This window comes from Choloepus didactylus, chromosome 14 (genome assembly GCF_015220235.1).
Source record: "Choloepus didactylus isolate mChoDid1 chromosome 14, mChoDid1.pri, whole genome shotgun sequence".
Taxonomy (NCBI): domain Eukaryota; kingdom Metazoa; phylum Chordata; class Mammalia; order Pilosa; family Megalonychidae; genus Choloepus; species Choloepus didactylus.
The window spans coordinates 59,521,105-59,543,296 of NC_051320.1; the positions used below are offsets into that span (position 1 = coordinate 59,521,105).

At 36.0% G+C, this 22,192-nt stretch overlaps 1 protein-coding gene across 36 annotated transcripts in view; it reads left to right on the top strand.

The window, feature by feature from the left end:
* RIMS2 (regulating synaptic membrane exocytosis 2) overlaps positions 1–22,192 on the top strand; it is a 731,813-nt gene that overhangs the window by 44,716 nt on the left and 664,905 nt on the right. The window contains exon 1 of one of the 36 annotated variants that reach the window (XM_037802467.1): positions 16,335–16,351. The exons of the other annotated variants lie outside the window; for them this stretch is intronic. The gene's annotated coding sequence lies outside the window, so the exon portion shown is untranslated. Of the gene's footprint in view, positions 1–16,334; positions 16,352–22,192 lie in introns of those variants that run through there. 36 annotated transcript variants of the gene reach the window in all.

Below are 22,192 nucleotides of genomic sequence, written 5' to 3' on the forward strand. Positions count from 1 at the left end.
AAAAGAAATAGATAAAGGGGAATGCTTCAAAATCAAAAGCTTCTGCACCTCAAAAGACTTTGTCATAAAAGATGAAGAAGAGGCAGCCAACTCAATGGGAGGAAATATTTGGAAACCATGTATCTGATAAGAGGCTGATATTCAGCATATATAAAGAAATCCTACAACTCAATGACAATAGTAAAAACAGCCCAATTATAAAATGGGCAAAAGATATGAAAAGACATTTTCTGAAGAGGAAATACAAAAGGTTAAAAAACATATGAAAAAATGTTCATCTTCACTAGCTATTAGAGAAATGCAAACCAAAACCACAATGAGGTATCATCTCACACCAATAAGAATGACTGCCATTAAACAAACTGGAAACTACAAATGCTGGTGAGGATGTGGAGAAATTGGAACTCTTATTCATTGCTGGTGGGAAGGTATAATGGTACAGCTGCTGTGGAAGAAAGTTTTGTGGTTCCTCAGAAAACTAGATACCAAGTTACCCTATAACCTGGCAATTCCACTTCTTGGTATATACCCAGAAGATCTGAAAGGAGTGACACAAACAGACATTTGCACACTGGTGTTCATAGTGGTGTTGTTCACAAATGCCAAGAAATGGAAAGGATCCAAGTGTCCTTCAACAGACAAGTGGATAAACAAAACGTGCTATATACATATGATGGAATACTATGCAGCAGTAAGAAGGAATGAAGTCCTGAAACATATGACAACATGGATGAACCTTGAAGAAATAATGCTGAGTGGAATAAGTCAGACACAAAAGGAGATATATTGTATGTTACCACCAATGTGAACTCCCTGAACAATGTAAAATCAGTGTCTTATAATGGTAGAATAAAGAGGACCTAGAGATCGAAAGAAGTTAGTGAAGGGGGAATGATAACCTAAAATGTACAGATATGTTAATGGGGGTGAACTTAAAGGTATGGGAATGGACAGGGGTGATGATTGTTCATTAATGGGATTATAAGTGCCAGTACTGCATTGAAGGCGAACATGATTGAAAGTGGTTGTTTAAAGGCATGTATCCCACAGATTGGCACTACAAATGTGCATAAGTGCTTGCATGATATTTTTCTAAGGTATAACACTGGTACAAAGAGTTAACAAGAGTGGTATATGGAAAAAACTACATATTGCATACTAAGTACGTTTAATAGGAGTACTTTAATAGTATCACACAAATACTAGGGATAAATAATTAGGGGCTGATAACTTGGGGGTATTTTGGGTCACGATAATTGTTTAAAATTGATAGTGATGATGATTTTACAACTAAGTGAAGATAATGTGAGACATTGATTGTTTATCTTGGATAGAATATATGCTATGTGAAATTAGGAACGCCCTACCTAGTAAGTCAAGCCTTCAATCTTGAGGCTTGCTCTTGTGGAAACTTATGTCTGTAAAGGGGAGGCTAAGCCTGTCTATAATTATGCTAGTAGTCACCTCCAGAGAACATCTTTTGTTGCTCAGATGTGGTCATTCTCTCTCTAAGCCCAACTCTGTAAATAAATTCATCACCCTCCCCCCAATGTGGGACATGACTCCCAGGTGACTGAGTCTCCCTGGCAATATGGGACATGGATTCCAGGAATGAGCCTGGCCAAGGCATTGAGGGATTGTGAATGTCTTCTTGACCAAAAGGGGGAAAAGAAAGGTACCGTAACGAAGTAATGTTTCAGTGACTAAGAGATTTCACATAGAGTGGAGAGGCTATCCTGGAGGTTATTCTTATGCATGCTTCAGATAGATATACCAAATGGCCACAGTAGGACAAGCCCAAATCAACAGTAGTCCCCCAAGCCCTAAAGAATACCCTGGTCCCTATCTGAGACTCTATAAAAGTTTCACTCACTAAGTTTATTTTTCAGAAACTTAAATCCTCCAGAATGTTCCTATGCCAGGTAAGTCCCAAAACCCAGAGGCATCAGCATCTTCAAGAACATCAAACAGATGCATCCCCCTTACCCATATTGTCATCATCCCTTTTCAATATGAACAAGTTAGGGTCGTCACTGCCTAGACATCCCTGAAGTTCGAGAAAGTGATTAAACAAGAGGAAGGGGTAGCAACAGACAAGATAGAATTTAACAAAGGATTATGAATACTGAATCTTTATATAAATGTTTATTTTTGTTAGTTGCTAGAGTATTAAAATAGCTAGAAGGAAATAACTGAAATTGTGGAACTGTAACCCATAACATTCTTTGAAGTTTGCTCTATAGCTACTCGTTGAATCGTACTTTGAAAGTTATCACTTTTCTGTATATATATTTCACAATAACAAATGTAAAAAACAAAAAACAAAAAGCAGAAAAAAAATCAGGTGTCAGAAAGCGGTGGATTGGGATAGGGCGTGCCCCCACATTCTACTAGCAACAGTATGCTGCTACATCTTCCAAGGGAACCCCAATTGAGAATTGCGCTGAACTGATACTCTGTTATTGATGCAAGGGTGTAATGTTCCCCACTAGAGCAGAAAAAAAATGTTTGAGAAGCATCACATTAAATATTAAGATCTTCCCTTAAAAAAAGTCAATAAGAAAGAAAAAATAAAGAAAAGTAGAAGGTAGGGAGGAAAGAAAAAAGGAAGGAGGGAAGGACGAACAATCAAGAAAAGTGACAAAATGTATTCTATTTAGGAACATCTAATAGTGTATAATGTTGATACTGCCTCTGATGCTGATGAGGATAATGATAGCAATAATATATGATTTATGTGTTAGCAAAATATAAAAATAAAAGCAAATGAAATAAAAAATATTTTACATGAGTATATGAAATAAGGAAATTCACTGATAATTATCCATTTATGACAAAAGTAATTATTAGACTAACTGAGATGATTTAGTGGGAAGGACATGGAGAGGTGCTAATAGGGTAGCTTCTACAAAATCCCACATACTCTGTTCTCTCCAAAAGAATTTTGAAAATATAGGTATCCCCTTGTACTTGTTCAAATTTTTATCTCAAATTTTCCAGTATAGCATACAATATAGGAAAATCAAAGACAATGATTGTTTTTGGCTTAGGTATTTATTCATTCTTCCTTTAAACAAATGTGTTTTGTGTATTTGCTATATACCAGCCACTGTACTAATTTAGGAAATACACAGGAGTAGGATATATTCTCCTTGAGTTGCTCACAATCTAGTGGTAAAGACTCATAAATAAATAAAATACATGATAAATGCTTTAAAAGAGTTATGTACCAAGTGTTGAGTTAACAGAGAGAAAGGAGAATATATGAACATGAAGGATTTAGGAAAGGCTTTATAAGCAAAGTTAACATTTGAACTGGCTTTGCAGGAAAATTGTAAATCAGTATGTGGATAAGAAGGGCATTCTAAATATGTATAATGGTACGGGCTATGAAAGAACAGTGTCTTGGTGGGATGGCCAATATTCCTATATTACCAGGTACGTGGAAGATGGGAGGAAAGGAAGGAGTGGTGAAGGATGAAGCTAGAAATATTGGTGGAAGTCTGTTGTATGGGGCCTTGTTTGCAGGGCTGATATTCAATTGATATGCACCCATACAGAGACACCAGTTCTTAAAATATTGAATTGCTTTCATGCAGATTGCTAAATCTTATTGGGAGAATAAATTACCTAATGATGTTGTCCGGTACAGTCTGTTATGGGACCTAATAACCTTGCTGGTGTGGGTTCTGGTGGTTCTTGGAAGGCAAGTAGTGGCTGGGGGTCAGTGCCTGCCTGATCCTCCTGAGTATCCCATTATAGTTGGAGGCAACGGAGCAGGCTGCATTGCAGGCAGTTTTTGTGGCACCATTTTTTGGGGGGTGTCCTGAGGCACAGATCTCAGGCCTTGTAGGAAGTACTAGCACCTAGATGCTTATGTGAACACGACATGTAGGCAGCAGGCCAAACTGCCTTGTAGCTGCAGCGGGGTACCAGTGTTAGGTACCAGGGATCTAATGACTGTCCTCTCAATAGAGAAGATGTTGGGAAAAGTTTGATGTGGTTATAAATATCAAATCATGGCCCCACTAAACCAGAGATTAAGTCAATATTTCTAAAATATTGAATTTATCTCATTAGCATGTTTGACTTTCATTGAAAGGCTTTGAAATAATGATGTGACAGAGCCAGTTTTAATATGTCAACAAATTCTATTAGTTTAGTGTCAGTAATTCCCACTAGAGTGAGAATTCTTGTCAATGTGTTTGCACTGGTATTGTCACTGCTTTTAATTTGGGATCTTTTGTTTCTATCCTGGGTTTATCCTTTATATTAATATAGAGTATTTTCTAAAATGTCAAATTTAAATCATTCATTCCCTGATTTAAAGAGCTCTTTAGTCTTCCTGTTGCATTGGGTAAAACCCAAACTCCTTAGTTTTGAATACAAGGTCTCTCCCCAACCTATTTTTCCAGCTTCACTTTCCACCCTTCCCTTTCCTACCTTCACTTCAGGTATAATAAAATTTTCACTGTTTATGGAGCATTAAAAGAGGGAAGTGGACCCTCTCATATGGGAACATGTAGAGAATAAACTATTTAGTGAATTTATATATTATATATGTATACTATTTATCTTGAAATATTTGAGACTGGGACCAAAACAGTGATGTTTTCATTTAAAAAGTTATGTTAAAATAACCTTTTGAAGAGACTCAGATCCATTAAGAATATAAAACTCTCTTTACCCATTTTCTTCAACTTCAGTAGTAAATCTTATGGGCTTGTTTTGGAACAAATGGTTCCAATCTGCCACCAGACTTTGCAACAGGAATTTATATAACCATTCCATAGCTGAAATTGTTTCACAACTCACCATATGTTTCAGTATTTCCGATGTTTCCAAACACTCTCCTGTTTTTACCACCCCTTCCAGTTCACATTTCTCAGCTTTGTTCTGGCTCACACCCGAGACTTCTCCCTCATTTTTCCTGATTCATGGATAATCCCTGTTACAGCCTTCCAGTTTAAAATCAGTTGGTTATTGGTTTTCTTCCTTGGTGGACCATTTTCTAGACTATTAACATGAGCAATGCTTAACACTCAATTTAGAACACTCAATTTAGAACTTTCTGGTCTAGGTTCTATGTTCTAAGCTCAGTACATATTTGTAGGGTTTGGCTACTCATCTTTTACCTCTGTTTAAATTTAAAGCCAGAAACATGGTTTAGAATCACACTGGCTCCTGTGACACTACATGATAGCAGTTACAGTCAAAATTTCTCTTTATAAGCCCTGTTTTCATCTAATTAGCAGCTAGGGCCTGTTCTGAATCTAATCAGTTTAGATAGCCTTATGTATATCTTTATATATCTCTTTATCCCTGCAAATATTGTTTTTCTGCTTATTTTTCTCCTAATCCTGTGTTTCCTTAGTTGGTTTCAAGGAGTCAAGGCAGCACAGTATGTGTAAGCAGCATAAAGGAAAGCTTTGGCATTAGTCGCCTCTGGGTCATATCCTAGTTTGCCAGTTACTGTGTAACCTTGAGCAAGTGACTTAATCTCTCAGAATCTCTATCTCTTTATTTATAAATTGAGGATAATAATGCTGACTTCATAGTGTTGTGGGGAGATACAAATGTAATACACCTGGCACACAGAAGACATACAACAAATATTAATAGAAAAAATATAGGTGCTATGAATTTGGTCTACTTTCTTTGTTAACATTCTTGTGTTCGCCATCCCCAACTGAAGTTAGATTCATGCTGTTTATATGAAGGCCAGTCTTGGGGGTTAGAAGATGAGAATAGAGTAAGAGGAAGTGAGAAGTGAAATTCATCTTAGTATGTGTCTTTGAACATTATCTTCACTAAAGGGTTTTTGAGATTGTCAAATAGCAAATTGCTTTCTTGACATTAGAAGGTTTTTTTTTTTTAAATAAGTAATATGCTGAAAATAGTTAATCAGAATCTCAGCTTTGCTCCACTCTTGCCATTAGTAACCTGAGTTGTATTTTTTGTTTCTCATAATTATTTAATAATAGTTGTAATTTGAAAGAATTTTGTTTTAAAAATTCTGTAAACAGCTTATCAAAATCTAAGCCCTGTTATGAATTTATCATGTAGTTTGACAAGTGTATATTTCAAGGCTATTCATAATTCTTTCAAATTTGTTTCAAATAGTATTGCTTTTAATATTAGGTCTCTTTTAACCATCTTTGGTACTGAAATCACCATATTTCAAATACTTTCACCTAGAGCTCTGAATATACTGTGTAGAAAAAGAAAATTAAAAGACTATTCACTTTATCTCAATTTTTATTATAAAAACTTAATAACAATAAAACATTTTTTAGAAAGAAAAAAATTCCTTATAATCTCACCACCCTACATAACTGTTTTCATTTTTGTATATTCCCTTATAGTTTTTTTTAATCTATATGCATCATGTTTTACATAGATGCAATTATGATGTACATACAGTTTTATGTTCTGCTTAATAATTTACTATAAATGTTTCTACTTATTAGGATATCATGAATATTTTTCCATGAATATATTTTCTCAATCACTTACCTCAGAGAATGGCATAAAGTACATATTCCAATAAATGGATTCCCTTCCATTCTAGTTTTTAATACTTGCAGGACATTTCATTGCACTTAAAACAATGAAAAAAAATGTTCAACATTCCACTATGCAGTTTTGTTGAATGTCTTGTTTTTATCTCTGCTTCAGTGTCAACCCAAATGGGACACAGCCATATTTCCTGGATCTAGAATTCTACTCATATCAGGCATCTGTGTTAGTAGCATTTCTTGGGAGACTTGGGGATAATGATGATGAGGCTTCCACACAGTGAATATTTCAAAAATGAATTAAACTTTCCCATTTTTAAAAAGTTTGTTTGAACATTTATACACAGTTTGGTTCTAACCCATGACCAAGTTGTTAGCACCTCCTTCTTTTTCTTTGCCCGTTCATCTCCATTCCCTCTCCACTCCCCCAGTTTCTATTAATTTTTTTTACATAACAGGTTAGCTTTGTTTTTGTGTTTTTTTTTTTAAATTTCTGTCTATTGCTTGAGTTTCCATTCTGCTTTGAGATGGCTTATCAAGGTAGTTTCTTAAATGTACTCTGTGTCTTCCTAAGTAAATCTCCGGTATCATTTGGTAAAATATTTATCCTCCATTCTGCTGCATAGGTTGTTGTATACATGTTCAGTTGAATTTGGGCTTTCAGGGAATCCTTCAGGGTATAAGTTCACTTGGACCTGATAATATTTGTATCTGGGTAAGAGTTTTATTGTATTTACTCAAGGGAAAAACTTAAAGTTCATTAGGTTGACACTATAAATTTCAGCAATTTTTTCTTAGGTTCATATGGAGTAGAAGGATATGTTGATTAATTAGTCTTCTGAGGATATAGTGCCATTATAATAGTCTTGGTAAAATAGAAAAAAAAAATCATTTGTCACGTGAAACAGGGTGGTTTTAATTCCTGTGGCCTAAAGGCAATGCTCCTAATGACAATACAGCTTCTACTTATCTGCCCACATTTTTTGTTGAAGAGGGCTGACCAAGGTAAAATAGTGAACTTGTGAAACCTATTTTATGTTCTTCCTGATTTTCCTATTTGCTATCCCTTTCCCCATTTGTGAATAACTTTTTTCTTTGGGCATCTACTCTTTAATCTTCTTTCCTCATCTCTAGCACATTAGAGAAAGACAAATCGGTCATTTATATTTTTCCAAATGGAAATTAATTATGCCATAACCTTAACTTTTCCAAGTGGTGAATAATAAAGGTATAACTTTAAGAAGCTATTTATTTATTTATACAGGTTAAGTCAATTATTGTTAACTTACATAGAGACTGTGACAGCAGGAATTTTGTGTGACATATCTATCTGTCTATCTATCTATACTTTGCTGGGGTTAGCACAGTACCTGACACATAAGTGCCCAGTAATGAACTAATGAAGGAATTAAAGACACTTTGTTTAAAGAATTCCAAGGTATCTGTAGATGACATTAGGGGTATAATGACAGGAATTTTTAGAATTGTATTAAAAATACTCTAAAAGCTGACCCTGAAGAAAAGCCTGAATTAATAATTTTGGTGTGACCAGAGCTGAAGATGGTGTGTGTGTGTGTGTGTGTGTGTGTGTGTGTGTGTGTGTGTGGTGAGTTAGGATTTAGTAAATCTGTGACCATTGGCTATTTTCCTTTTTTCCATCCTGAATAAGGAAAGTACATGGTGCATAAGTTGAGGATGGAAGAGGAGGCAAAGGCCAGATCAGGTAGGGACCTATACCACATTGCAAGGAGTTTGGTTTTATTCTAAATATAATGGCAGTTTTAGGGGGAAGGGTTGAGTGGTATGATATGTGTGTGTGTTGGGGGAGGTGATGGTGGTGTTTCAGGGTGGGGGCAAGAGAAGTAGCAGGTTTCTAGCTCAAATAAGAGTATAGTTTTGAACAAATATGAAGTTTTAGTTGTGATCCAAAGGGAATGATTGAGGTTGTGTCTTCCAGACTTTATTTTTAATGTTTTTTTCTCAACGTTTTAGATAAGTTAGAATATCTTGACATTGTCTTATTTGCCATGTTCTAAAATAGAATTTGCTTATTAATTATGGGATAGTGATGCTACCTTTGAGATGATACATGAAATATAACCAAAAGGTATGAATTATAATTTCTATTTTTTTAATGGCAACCCCATAATTAGTTTCCTGTGGAACCACCACACTGCCCTCCATAGGGGCTGCACCATTCTACTTCCCTACCAACAGTGAATAGGTACATCCCTCTCTCCACATTTTCTCCAGCACTAGTATCCCTCTGTTTATTTTTAAACAGTTTTATTCACACACCATACAATCCATTCTAAGTAAAATAATCAGTGATTCCTGGTATAGTCACATAGATATGCATTCATCTCCACAACCTATATGAGGACATTTGCATTTCCTATGCAAAGAAAGAGGAAAAGGAGAGAAAAAAATGAAGAAAAATGTAAAAGATACAAGAAAAAATTAAAATAAAGTAACATAAATGAAAAGGTCAGACAACACCACCACTGCCCAGACTCCCATATTACCCCCCTATAACACTCTCTTATAGTTATTTAGCTTTGGTATATTGCCTTTGTTACAATTAACGAATGCATCTTACAATGTTGCCATTAACTATAGACTCTGTTTGCACTGATTTTATTTTTTTCCCTTGTAACATCCAATTTTCAACACCTTGCAATGTTGACATTCATTTGTTCTCCCTCTTTTAAAAACATTCTTATATTTGTACATTTAATCACTACCATTGACCACTTTAGGTTTCACTAAGTTACACAATCCCAGTCTTTATGTTCTCTCTTTCCTTCTCATGTCATACATGCCCCTAGTCTTCCTCTTTCAACCATACTTAAATTCATCGTTGTTCATTGTACTTACGATATTGTGCTACCATCGCATAGTATTATGCTATCCATTCCGTACAATCTTGTTTACCCTTATGTACTCCTTCAGCATCAAATGCCCAATTTCTAACCTCTTTCTAATTCCCGATAACCTATGTTCTCAACTTAAACGCTCAAATTTTGCTCATCAATGTTAGTTCATATTAGTGAGACCAGAGAGTATCTGTCCTTTTGTTTCTGGCTAATTTCACCCAATATAAGACTATTGTCTACCGTTGTGACTTTGGAATTTATATGTCTTATCTTATTTTATTTTCCCTCTCTTTCTTTTTACTCTTACTGATAGGCTTCATTTCTACTCTCTTCTCCAAACCTCTCTCTCCTGTCTTTTCCTATCTGCCTTTAGTGCTCCCTTTACTATTTCTTGTAGAGCAGTTCTCTTGTTCACAACTCTCTCAATGTCTGTTTGTCTGAAAATATTTTAAACTCTCTCATTTTTTTAAATTTGTTTATTTTTATTGAGATTGTTCAGATACCATACAACTATCCAAAGATCCAAAGTGTACAATCAATTGCCCACAGCACCACCATACAGCTGTGCATCCATCAACACAATTATTTTTTTTTTCAATTTTTAGAACATTTTCACTACTCCAGAAGAGAAACAAAGACAAAAAAAAAAGGAAACTCACATCCTCCCATACCCCTAACCATGCCCCCCGCCCTCCATTGTTGATTCATAGTTTTGGTATAGTACGTTTGTTACTGTTGATGAAAGAATGTTAAAATACTACTAACTGTAGTATATAGTTTGCAATAGGTATATATTTTTTCCCTATATGCTTCTCTATTATTAACCTCTAGTTATAGTGACATACATTTGTTTTAGTTCGTGAGAGAGATTTCTAATATTTGTATAGTTAATCACGGACATTGTCCGCCACAAGATTCACTGTTTTACACATTCCCATCTTTTAACCTCCAACTTTCTTTCTGGTGACATGCGTGACTCTGAGCTTACCCTTTCCACCACCTTCACACACCTTTTAGCACTGTTAGTTATTCTCATTACATGCTACCATTACCCCTGTCCATTTCCAAATATTTAATTTCACCCTAGTTGAACATTCTGCTCATAATAAGCAACCGCTCCCCATTCTTTAGCCTCATTCTATATCCTGGTAACTTATATTTCATGTCTGTGAGTTTATATATTATAATTAGTTCATATCAGTGAGACCCTGCAATGTTTGCCTTTATGTGTCTGTCTTATTTCACTCAATATAGTGCCCTCAAGATTTCTTCATCAACCCATTTCTTTTAAGATGGTTTTGTTCAAACACTATACATTCCATCCTAAGTAAACAATCGTTGGTTCCCTGTATAGTCATGTATTTATGTATTGAGCACCATCGCCACTCTCTGTATAAGGACATTTCTCCCACAATGACAGAGGAAGAGTCAGAGAGGACAGAGAGGCAAAAGAAAAAGCCAAGAGAAAGAAAAACAAACAAACAAAAAACCTTGATAGCTAGAAGGTGACAAAAGGAAAGATAGCATTAACCTAAAGTAGAATAAAGAGTCAGACATATCACCAATGCCTGGAGTCCCATACCCTTCCCCTATTCCCTACTCCCCCCACATGCATTTAGCGTTGGTATATTGCTTTTGTTACATTAAAGGAAGCATAATACAATGTTTCTGTTAATTCTAGCCTCTAGTTTGCATTGATTGTATTTTTCCCCCATTCCCACCCTATTTTTAACACCTTGCAATGTTGACATTCATTTGTTCTACCTCATGTAAAAACATATTTGTACCTTTTATTACAATCGTTGAGCATCCTAGGTTTCCCTTAGTTACACAGTCCCAGTCTTTATCATTCGTTTTTTTGTTCTGGTGTCCCACATGATCCCAGCCTTCCTCTTTCAACCATATTCACAGTCATCTTTGTTCAGTGTACTTACATTGCTGTGCTACTATCTCCCAAAATTGTTTCCCAAACCTCTCACTCCTGTCTTTTCCTTTCTGTCTGCAGTGCTTCCTTTAGTGTTTCCTGTAGAGCAGGTTTCTTGTTCACAAGCTTGGTCATTGTCTCTTTGTCAGAGAATATTTTAAGCTTTCCCTCATATCTGAAGGATAGTTTTGCCGGATATAGGATCCTTGGTTGGTGGTTTTTCTCTTTCGGTATCTTAGATATATCACCCCACTTCCTTCTTGTCTCCATGGTTTCTACTGAGAAATCCACACATAGTCTTATCAAGCTTCCTTTGTATGTGATAGATCGTTTCTCTCTTGCTGCTTTCAGGATTCTCTCTTTATCTTTGATGTTTGATAATCTGATTATTAAGTGTCTTGGCGTAGGCCTATTCAGATCGATTATGTTTGGGATATGCTGTACTTCTTGGATCCGTAATTTTATGTCTTTCATAAGAGATGGGAAATTTTCATTGATTATTTCCTCCATTATTTCTTCTGCCCCTTTTCCCTTCTCTTCTCCTTCTGGGACACCAATAACATGTAAATTCTTGCTTTTTGTTTTGTCTTTAAGTTCCCAGACATGTTGCTTGTATTTTTCCATTCTTTTCTCTATCTGTTCTTTTGTGTGTAGGCTTTCAGATGCCTTGTTCTCCAGTTCCTGAGTGTTTTCTTCTGCCTCTTGAGATCTGCTGTTGTATATTTCCAGTGTGTCTTTCATCTCTTGTGTTGTGCCTTTCATTTCCATAGATTCTGTCCGTTGGTTTTTTGAACTTTCAATTTCTACCTTATGTATGTCTTGTGTTTTCATTATACAGTTCATCTCTTTTGCCAAATCTTCCCTAAACTTTTTGAATTCACTTATTATTAGTTGTTTCAATTCCTGCATCACAGCTGAAGTGCAAGTTTGTTCACCTGACCGGGCCATAACCTCATTTTTCTTGGTGTAGGTTGTAGTTTTCTGTTGTCTAGGCAGGGTTCCTTGGTTACCCCAATCAGTCCTCCCCAGACCAGAATGGGATAAGGTCCCAGAAGGAAGAAATATTCAGTATCTGGTTTCCCTGAGGGTGTGTCTTAGAAAATTGGTACATCCTCTGATGCCTGCAGTCACTGTGCTTTTCTGCCCAGCAGGTGGTGCCTGTTAGCCTATAATTCTTGACTGGTGTAAGTTCTGAATGAAAGGCAGGTAGTAGAGCTGGGTCCCACCCCTTTCCTCTTAGAGAAGATAGACACCCTAGGGGGAGGTCATTAGCATTCCAATGGTCTCTCTCTGCCTGTGCTATACCCTTGTCTGGTCACAGAACTGGGAACTGAAAATGGCTGAGGCTTTCTCCACTGAGTTGAAAAAGGAACAGAGCTAGTCCGAGGCGACCCTCCGGCTCTCCAAGGTCAGTTGTCACCCAAAACCTCTGTCTATTTGTTGGGGATTTGTACCTCATAGTGAGCAGTTCACACTCGCTAATTAAAACCCCAATTGGAGCTCAGCTGAGCTATAGTCACTTGCTGGGAGAAAGCTTCTTTCTGGCACCACAATGCTTTGTAGCTCGGGCTGTGGGGGAGGGGTCTCCCGATTTGGACCCGCAGTTTTTAGTTACAGATTTTATGCTGTGATCTCGGGCATTCCTCCTAATTCAGGTTAGTGTATGATGAGTGCACGGTCACGTTTGTCCCCCTGCAGATATTCTGGATTATTTACTAGTTGTTTCTGTTTTTTTTCAGTTGTTCCAGGGCGACTACTTAGCTTCCACTCCTCTCTATGCTGCCATCTTAGATCTTCCCTCTCCCTCATTTTTGAAGGACAGTTTTGCCAGACATAGAATTCATGGTTGGCAGTTTTTCTCTTTCAGTATCTTAAATATATCATAACACTGCCTTCTTGCCTTCATGGTTTCTGAGAAATCCACACATAGTCTTATTGAGCTTCCTTTATATGTGATGGATCACTTTTGCTGCTTTCCAAATTGTCTCTTTGTCTTTGACATTTGATAATCTGATTATTAATTGTCTTGGAGTAGGTCTATTTGGATCTATTCTGTTTGAGGTATGCCACACTTCTTGGATTCTGTAATTTTATGTCTTTCATAAGAGATGGGTAATTTTTGTTATTTCCTCCTTTATCATTTCTGCCATTTTTCCCTTCTCTTCTCCTTCTGGGACACCCATGACATATGCATTAATGTGCTTCATATTGTCAGTAAATTCCCTGAGCCTCTGCTCATATTTTTCCATTCTTCTCCCTGTCTGTTCTTTTTTTGTGTAGGATTTCAGATGTCCTGTCATCTGGTTCCTGAATGCTTTCTTCTGCTTCTTCAAATCTGCTGTTGTATGTCTTCATTGTGTTTTCATCTCTTCTATTGTGCCTTTCATTCCCTTAAGTTCTGCCAATTGTTTTTTCAAACTTTCAAGTTCTTCCTTATGTTCACCCAGTATCTTCTTTATGTCCTTCATCTCTTTAGACTTATCTTCCCTCAACTCATTAATTTGATTTTTGAATTGATTTAATATATTTGTTTGAAGATCTTTAATTAGTTGTTTCAACTCCTGTATCACATTTGAAGTGTAAGTTTATTCCTTTGACTGGGCCAGATCTTTGTTTTTTCTAGTGTGATTCATAAGTTTTTGTTGTCTAGGCATCTTGTTTTCTTGATTACCTCAATCAGATTTTCCCAGACCAGATGGGGCCAGGTCCCAGGAGGAGGGTGTAATCAGTATTAAGTTTTCCCTGAGGATGAGACCCAGCAGATTGTCAGACTTTCTTGTGAGGCCTCTGGACTCTGTGCTTTTCCTATGCTGCCCAGCAGGTGATGCTTGTCAGCCCACAGCTCCCCAGTGGCATAAAGAAGTGCTGTGTCTTTAATTCTCACTGGCCCCTGTCCCAGCCAGGGGACAAAGGTGTCAGAAGCTAAGCTTAATCTGTTTCTACAATTTCTATTTTAGTGAAAATTGCTACTTGTCTTGATTCTTTAGGGCCAAGATGATTTTGCTACTCATGTGGTGGATTTTGGTAGTGTTTACAGCAAATATTTTCTAGGTGTTGACAATAGTAGTCATACTTATCAGACAAATTGGATTTTCTTTTAATAAAGAGAGAGTTTTTGAGGAAATTATTGTTTTTGTATTTGAGTTGCTGATTATTTAACTCCAAAGTAGTACAGCGTCTTTTTCCATAAGTGTCATTAAAATGACATTTTTAAGCACTGGTATGCTTAAGAAATCAGTCAATAAGAAAGAAAAAAGGAATTCAAGAATGATAATAGAGAAGTTGAGTGGGCAAATGTGAAAGAAATAGTGGATAAAAGAAACACAAAAATGGAGATACAATAACAAAGAGGACCATACCATTGAAAGTTATGTAATTAGGAAAACAAAATTGACTCTAAATTATTTCAAACAAAGGGAATTTAATATAGGGACTCAATTACCAACAGTTTTGGTAAGGCCAGAGAAGCAAAAAAGTGGAAGATGAATATACCAAAAACCAACTACTGCAGGATACCATTACCACCCCAAGGTTAGATGTTAAACAAAGCCTACTAGTATTATGATACTAGGTTTTTGGAGTACCATAGCTGCCCTTGGAGCTGTTGCTGCTTTGCAAGAGGCCAAGGAGCCTGAATCTTGCTGATGCAGAAAGTCTGTAGTTCTCTTGATGATGCTGGACTAACCTCAGGGGATGCTGGATCCTGCAGTCACCCACTGCTGCCTCTGCCAGAACTTCACTGCTATTGTAGTAACTAGCATTTGCATGATGGTTTTCTGGTACTGCTGCCTATTTTGGAGCCAGAACCCACAAGTAATGTTCTGCTGAGGCCCCTGGAATACTGATGCTGCCCATGCAGCAGCCAGAAATAGAAGGAAGTAGACAAAATGTTCATCTTCTCTTGCCATCTAATTTTCACCAGTGTTTCCCAGTGGCAGTACTTCACTGGAAATCAGCTGTTAAGGGAGTATGAGAAATGTAGTCTCTAGGCTTCTAGCCTACAAAATACAAAGGAGAACACAGCAGGGCAGGAATGGAGCTGAAAGCCAAAAAGGAACCAGCCCTGGGAGAAGTTATAAAATGCTGATTTCTTAATCATAATAGGAGAGGGGGAAATTTTTGCAACTTTTCTGAATAATATCAGGAGCTCTTCTCCTCCCCCTCCTCCTCCCTCTTTTAGTTCTGGTTGAAAGAAATAATTAAATTATAGAGGCTGATAGAAAAACTTTGAAAGGAAGCTGATTCTCCTTTGGGATGTCAGTTAGGATATTTTATTTTCAAGCAACAAAAATGGAGCCTGGTTAACTTAATCAGAAAAGAAATTTATTAGAAGGGTATTGGTTAGCTCTCAGAAAAGTTGAATAACTAGTCTCTGGAAAAGACAGAAATTGGAGTAGCTTTGGAACTAATTTTTCAGAAACTGATAGATAGCTTCTTCAAGGTACTGCTTGCTGTTTGTATGGGTCAGCTTCATCATTTTCCATTTTCCTTATCTATTTTATATCATGTTTAAGGTTCACACCACTAAGAGAGAGACAGTCTGGCCTAGTTGGGTTAGTTGCCAACTCCTCGATCAGAGGAGGGCAGGTGCCTTGGTGGACAGCTACCTGAAGACTGTATTTAATAACTAAGGATTCCTTTCTCAAAGGAAATTTGAGGCATTAGAGGAGAATGGGTACTAGGCAGGCAAAAATCACGACATCTATTAATTTAGTATTGTTTTGTATTAATGATAAGTAGCTCAAAACCATAGCCCCAAATTTTTGAGCACTTAATATGTAATAGGCACTCTGGTCTTTTAAAGTAATATCTTTGAGGAAGTTGTCATTATTATCCTCATTTTACAGATGAGAAAAATTGAGAGGTGCACTTCTGGTGATGGTGGATTAGGCAATTTGGACTAACACTCCCACTGACAACAACTAGAAAAGCTGGATCAAATATAAAAATCATCTGTTTGAAGGTATCAGAGAGCTAACACATCAGTGAAGACTATGGGGACAAGATCCTGGAGAAGAAGGAAACTTAAAGAGGTGAGCTAGACATTTGAGGCTTTTTTCCCCTAAGGGAACCTGCTGTTTCCAGTAGAGGTGGCCAAGAGGCTAAGAAGCTGAGAAGCCCTTTTGATACACTCATGGGTTCCAACTATGGGAGCAATAGTTTCAGTTCAGGGTCCTCCAAAGATGGAGGTTGCCTGATAAACCCCCCAGGCTTTGGGTTTAGACCCTGAAGGGCTACACCTTTGGAATAAGGATGAATCAGGAATAAAATCATTTTCTTACAGACTAAAGTCCAGTTTAGAATCACCATAATCCTTGATTAGATTAAGGATATTCAGGATCATTAATGACTGTAGCCACTTAATCTGTTCTGGAGGAAGATAACATTGGCCTAGGCCTTAGATAATTGCCTTACATACAATATCTGGCATGCACACAAAAATAAGCAGGCATATGGGAGACTAAGAGAAACAACATATCATAAAAACAGACCCACAGGGGATTCAACGAACGGAGTTCTCAGACACTACCTAAAAATAAGTATGCTTAATATGTTTAAAGTAGCAAACTACAAGACTGAAGAGTTTGATAGAATTGGAAATCATAAAAACTAAGTAATAAAAAGTGTAGAACTGAAAAATACAATAAATGAAATTAAGAACTCATTAGATGTATTTAACAGTGTACTAGATACAGTTGAAATGTGAAATAGTTAACTGGAATATAGGTTAAGAGAAAATATGTGTAATGAAAAATGGAAATGAAAGGATGGAGGAAAGAGAAAAAAGTAGCATGAGACAATGCATTTGTGCATTTGGAGCTTCAGAAGGAGAGGAAAAAAGAGAATGGGGCAAACTCAATATTTTAAGAAATAATGGCTGAGGTTTTTCCAAAACTGATGAAAGAAATGAAGCCACAGATTCATGACGTACTATAAAGCCAAGAAAGATAAGTACAAAGAGAACGGGCATATCATAATAAAACTTTCAAAAACTAAAGACAAATCTTAAAAGTATCCAGAGGAAAATCAGCACTACTTTTAAGGTCAGAGCGTTAAGATTCAGTGCTGAGTCTCAGCAGGAACAATGGAGGCTGTAAAACAATGGATGAGTGTCTTCAGTGTGTTGGAGAAAAAACAATTGCAAACCTAAAATTTTGTATTTTGCAAGAATATCTCTCAGAAATGAAAGGAAAATAAAGACTTTTTCAGCACAAATAATAACTGAGAGAATTTGTCAGCAGCAGACCCATACTTAAGAAAATACTGAAAACGCTCCTCAGGTAGAAGGAAAATGATCTCAGATGGAAGGCTAGCAACAAGGGGAGGAGGGAAAAGCTGTGAAAAGGAAAAATGTGTGAATAAATCTAAATTAATATTGACTGTAAAACAATTTAGATGATGTATTACAGAATTTAAAATCTATATTGTAATTCAAAACTACATGATAATGGCATAACTTGGGACAGGGTAAAAAAGTTAAATGGTTTTGAATTACATTCCATGTGTATGTGTATGAAATACATACACATATAATTTATATTTGCCAATAGGGGTTATTTTAAGATGATAATAACATAATGTATAACTTCTAAAATGATAGAGAGTAAAAATAGACCAATACAAATGTTTAATCAATTGAAGAACACAAGAAAGGGGAGGAAAATAAACAGAAAAGGTAGGAGAAATTACAATAAATAGTAAAATGGAGAAATAGGCAATAAATATACTAATGATTAAAATAAACTGGAAATGGACAGTTAAAATAAAAAGACAAATTTGGCTGGATAAAAATCATTTCACCTATATACTGTTCATGAGACATGACTATGGATATGGATATAGAAAGATTGAAAGTAAAATGAGGTTAAAAATATACTCTGCAAGCACTAACAAAGATTATCTAGTGAAGATACATTAATATCAGATAAAGTAGAATTTAAGGCAAAAACATCACTAGAAGAAGGATATTTCATTATGATAAAAGGTTCAATTCACCAGAATTTATAGTAATTGTATGCAGAATAACATAGCCTAAAATATACATCAGACAAAATTTCACAGAATTGTTAAACAAAAAAACAGACAAAACAAATCCATGTTGTTAGAAATTAATGTGATACTGACTGGGAGAGGATACTGGTAATTAATGTTCTATTTCTTGCTCTGAATGCTAGTTACATGGATATGCTAAATGTGAAAAATTCTTTAACCTTAATTTTTCTGTCTGTATTTTTATTTTGACAAAAAAGTTTATTTTAAAAAGTAACAGAATTTAAAGATAAGAATCAATTATAGTGAGATACTTTAATACATAGATAAAACAAGATTATCAATAGACCAAGCAGATAAAAATTAGTAAGAATATAGCAGTTCTGAAAAAACACAATTAATAAATTGGAATTAATTGACATATATTGAGGGCTATACCCAATAACTGCATGATACACATTGTTTTCACATGTGTATGGCATATATCCACTTTATACTGTTTGCTTTAAAATAGTATACAAATTTCAGCTGCTTACTAATTCAGTGACTAAACATTGTGCAGTCTCTTTCTGTTTGGCTCCTAGTCATTATGGGGAATTGAAATTCTTTAGTAGTCATCGAGGTTCCTTCCAGGCCACAGATTTTTATGCTGTTTCTGCATTCAACCTACAACGAAGAAGTGTATACTGGTACATGTTTTATAAACCCAGCCACAGTTAAAAACCATAATTAGTTCTTCTATACCCAGTAGCTTAGAATTGAAAACAGATGCTTTTTCTTCCCAAGAGCAGAGGTGTTTTGGTTCTAGGAACTAAATTCCTAGATTAGGAATTGGTGATAGGAGAAACAGGATCCAGAATTCAAAATTTAGTGACTTAGGGAAGAAAATGCATCTTACTCTGACTATCTGAAATGTATATTTATTTGTAGATTTAGTGTTGGAGATAAAAGTGTTTCATATTTTAAAACTTTTTTCATTCCTTTATATCTGTCAAAACATGGTACATGTTAGAAAACCATTTCTTCTGTTATGTTCCTATATTTTGGAATTTAGTTGCTTGTACTTACTCGTTGAAAAGCTGTCCATCTTCATCTGTGTGCATTTACCATGAATGCATTGGCACTTTGCCTAAAAAAGATGTTTTAGCACCTGTACTACTCAGGAGATAGAATGGTTGGTTGAAGGCAACTGCATTTTTTAACTTTCTTGAGTTTGGTTCTGTAGACAATATAGTAGCAGAGTAGCTACTTATCTATGTTTCAAAATAAGGGAACAAAAATTATTACAGGATTAAGGCATGTAACCACTATGGTACTCCCTATATGTCAATATATACCCAAGTTGAGAAACCACAGATGCATATTTAGACTTAGAGAAGAGGGAACAAGAGGTAGTTCTAGTCCTCAGACGGTATAGAGGATGTAGTGCATGGAAAACCCCAATAGTTGTCCTTCCTTATCCTAATCCAGTAGAACCCTGGTGTGTACCTCGAGGATGTGGGAGCAGAGTAGAACCTCGTCATGTTATTGGTTATTCTTAGTGCTTTGGTTGTTCCTCTGGAATTTTGAGAAATTTAACAGATAGTCTTGGAAGCCTGCAGAGTCTGTTGCCCACCATTGGAGAACTGAAGGAGGTACATGGGAAATTCCTACAGTTCTCAGGGGACTTTAAGACATGGGACAAGGATCCCTGTGCACTGAAATGGGAATCAGGATGTTGCATACTTATACTTCAATCCCTGAGAAATCCCTGGCTGGACATAAAATGATGACATTCAAGTCTTGGCCCATCAAGACACTTTCTTATTAAGTTGTGATTGTCTCTCTGTGAAGCACTATCAGCTCCTATTTTTAAAATATTTAAACCTGTTTGAGTATTCCCCTTGAGCAAATATGGATCAGAAAATTTACGTATATGGCAGAATCAGGATCCTTTTGAGGGTACACACAACCTCAAGACACTGAATAGCAAAGAAGTAGCATTTACCAAGTAATGCTTGGGTCATTGGTCTTAAGGATACGTTTAAAAGAAGGGAAGCCCTTCCTTTCATTGCACTGTGAAATTTAGGTTTCTGCTTTCTCTTTAATTGAAAGTGATAGTATAGAAACCGTATGAGCACAGTATATATAATTGGTGATGCTTACCATGCCTCCTAGGGTTTCCGGATCCACTGACCTAGAGAATAAGATTGGGTGAGGCAGATCTTTGAGCCCAGGCACCTATAGGATTTTCCAATCACATAAGTTTATACATTAACAATGGATAGGAATTTACCTCTGTTTTTAGTTGATTAATAATGTTTCATTAAGTGCGTAAGTCTTCACTCACCTAGTTAAAAACGTTAAGTAACCCAAGTTTTTATGTAGACTACTCTTGCCATATGATGCTTTTATTCTCTTATACAATCTAAATCCTTAAAAATTCACACATAACACTTTACTATACCTGGAATCTGCCTGGGGGCTCTTCACTCACCCACAATAGGTAAACAACGCTACCAGAGCTTGAATGTGATTTATTTTAGGGAGATAATGAGGAGGGAAAAGCCCTTGGGACTTTTTCCAAAACTTTTATTTTTAAACTATTACCAGATTGTTTCACTAAAGGGGAAAAAAAGCATTCAGAAGGACAAAGATAGGAAGATAAGGGAAATACAAAACTGAGCCACATGGGACTCTGAAATAGGACTGGAGGGACTGACTAAAGAAGAAAACAGTTGAGATAACCCAGTCTTCAGCCCCCTCCCTTAAACATGCCTTCTGGTTCCCCTTCTAACTCTTTTCCTAAAATAGCCAGTGCCTATTTAGTTGGGCCATTTACTTACAAGTTCCCAGCTTTTAGGAAAAAAGAGGGGAGAGGAAACCTGTTTTGAATTAGATAACAATCTTCTAAATTATAAACTATTGACAGCTGTTAAATCAGATTCAACTACAAAGGAAAAGAATTCTTTTCTTGGGCAATACCAGTAAGTTAGAATAGATGACCTTAATTCCACTTGTATTCTCTTCCTCTCTTCTCTTCATGAAATGAGATGAGAAGCTGCCCTTTGAAATATATTTATTGGTTAGCAGTGTGATAATAAAACACTTTCTCCCAAGGTGTTGTATTGTGTCCCTTTCTCCTCCAAGCATTCCCCTTTGTGCATTCTTGCTCAGGCAACCAAGGACATAGAATATTGGCAGAAACACGGCATGCCTTTGTATAGGCCATCTGTACATAAAAGTGTAATTATTTATTTAATTTTCCCATTTGTATCATATTAAAGCTTTGTACAGTGTTTTAAGTTCTGTTTTAAAATTATTTTGTATTTTATTTTTATAATCTAGTAATAAAATATTCATTCCACATGCAAAAAAAAAAAAAATTTGACCATATCCTGGATCATAAAGCAATTATCATCAAATATTGGAAGACTTAAATATGCTGAGTATGTTCTCTGACAACAGTGCTAGAAATCAATAATAAAAAGATAATTAGAAAATTCCTATATATTTAGAAATCAATAAATCCACTTTGGAAAACCAAAGGATTAAAGAAGAAATCACAAGGAAAATTTAAATATGCTTTTTTTTTTACCTGAATAGTAATGAAAACACAACTTGTTAAAATATGTATGAGGCAGCGAAAAGTAGTCCTTAGAAGGGAACTTATTGCTATAAGGCTGTATGTCACATGGGTGAAATTATTGATTTAAGCATTTATCTCAAGAAGGTAAGGAGAAAACCTCTATCAAATTAAGCTCAAAGAAAGTAGAAGTAAATAAATAATAAAGATGAGAGAAACCATGAAAGGAAAAGTAAACATAAAATAAAGGAAGATCAACAAAATTGGCTCTCTGAAAAGATTAATAAAATTGGTAAACACCTGGCATGACTGATGAAGA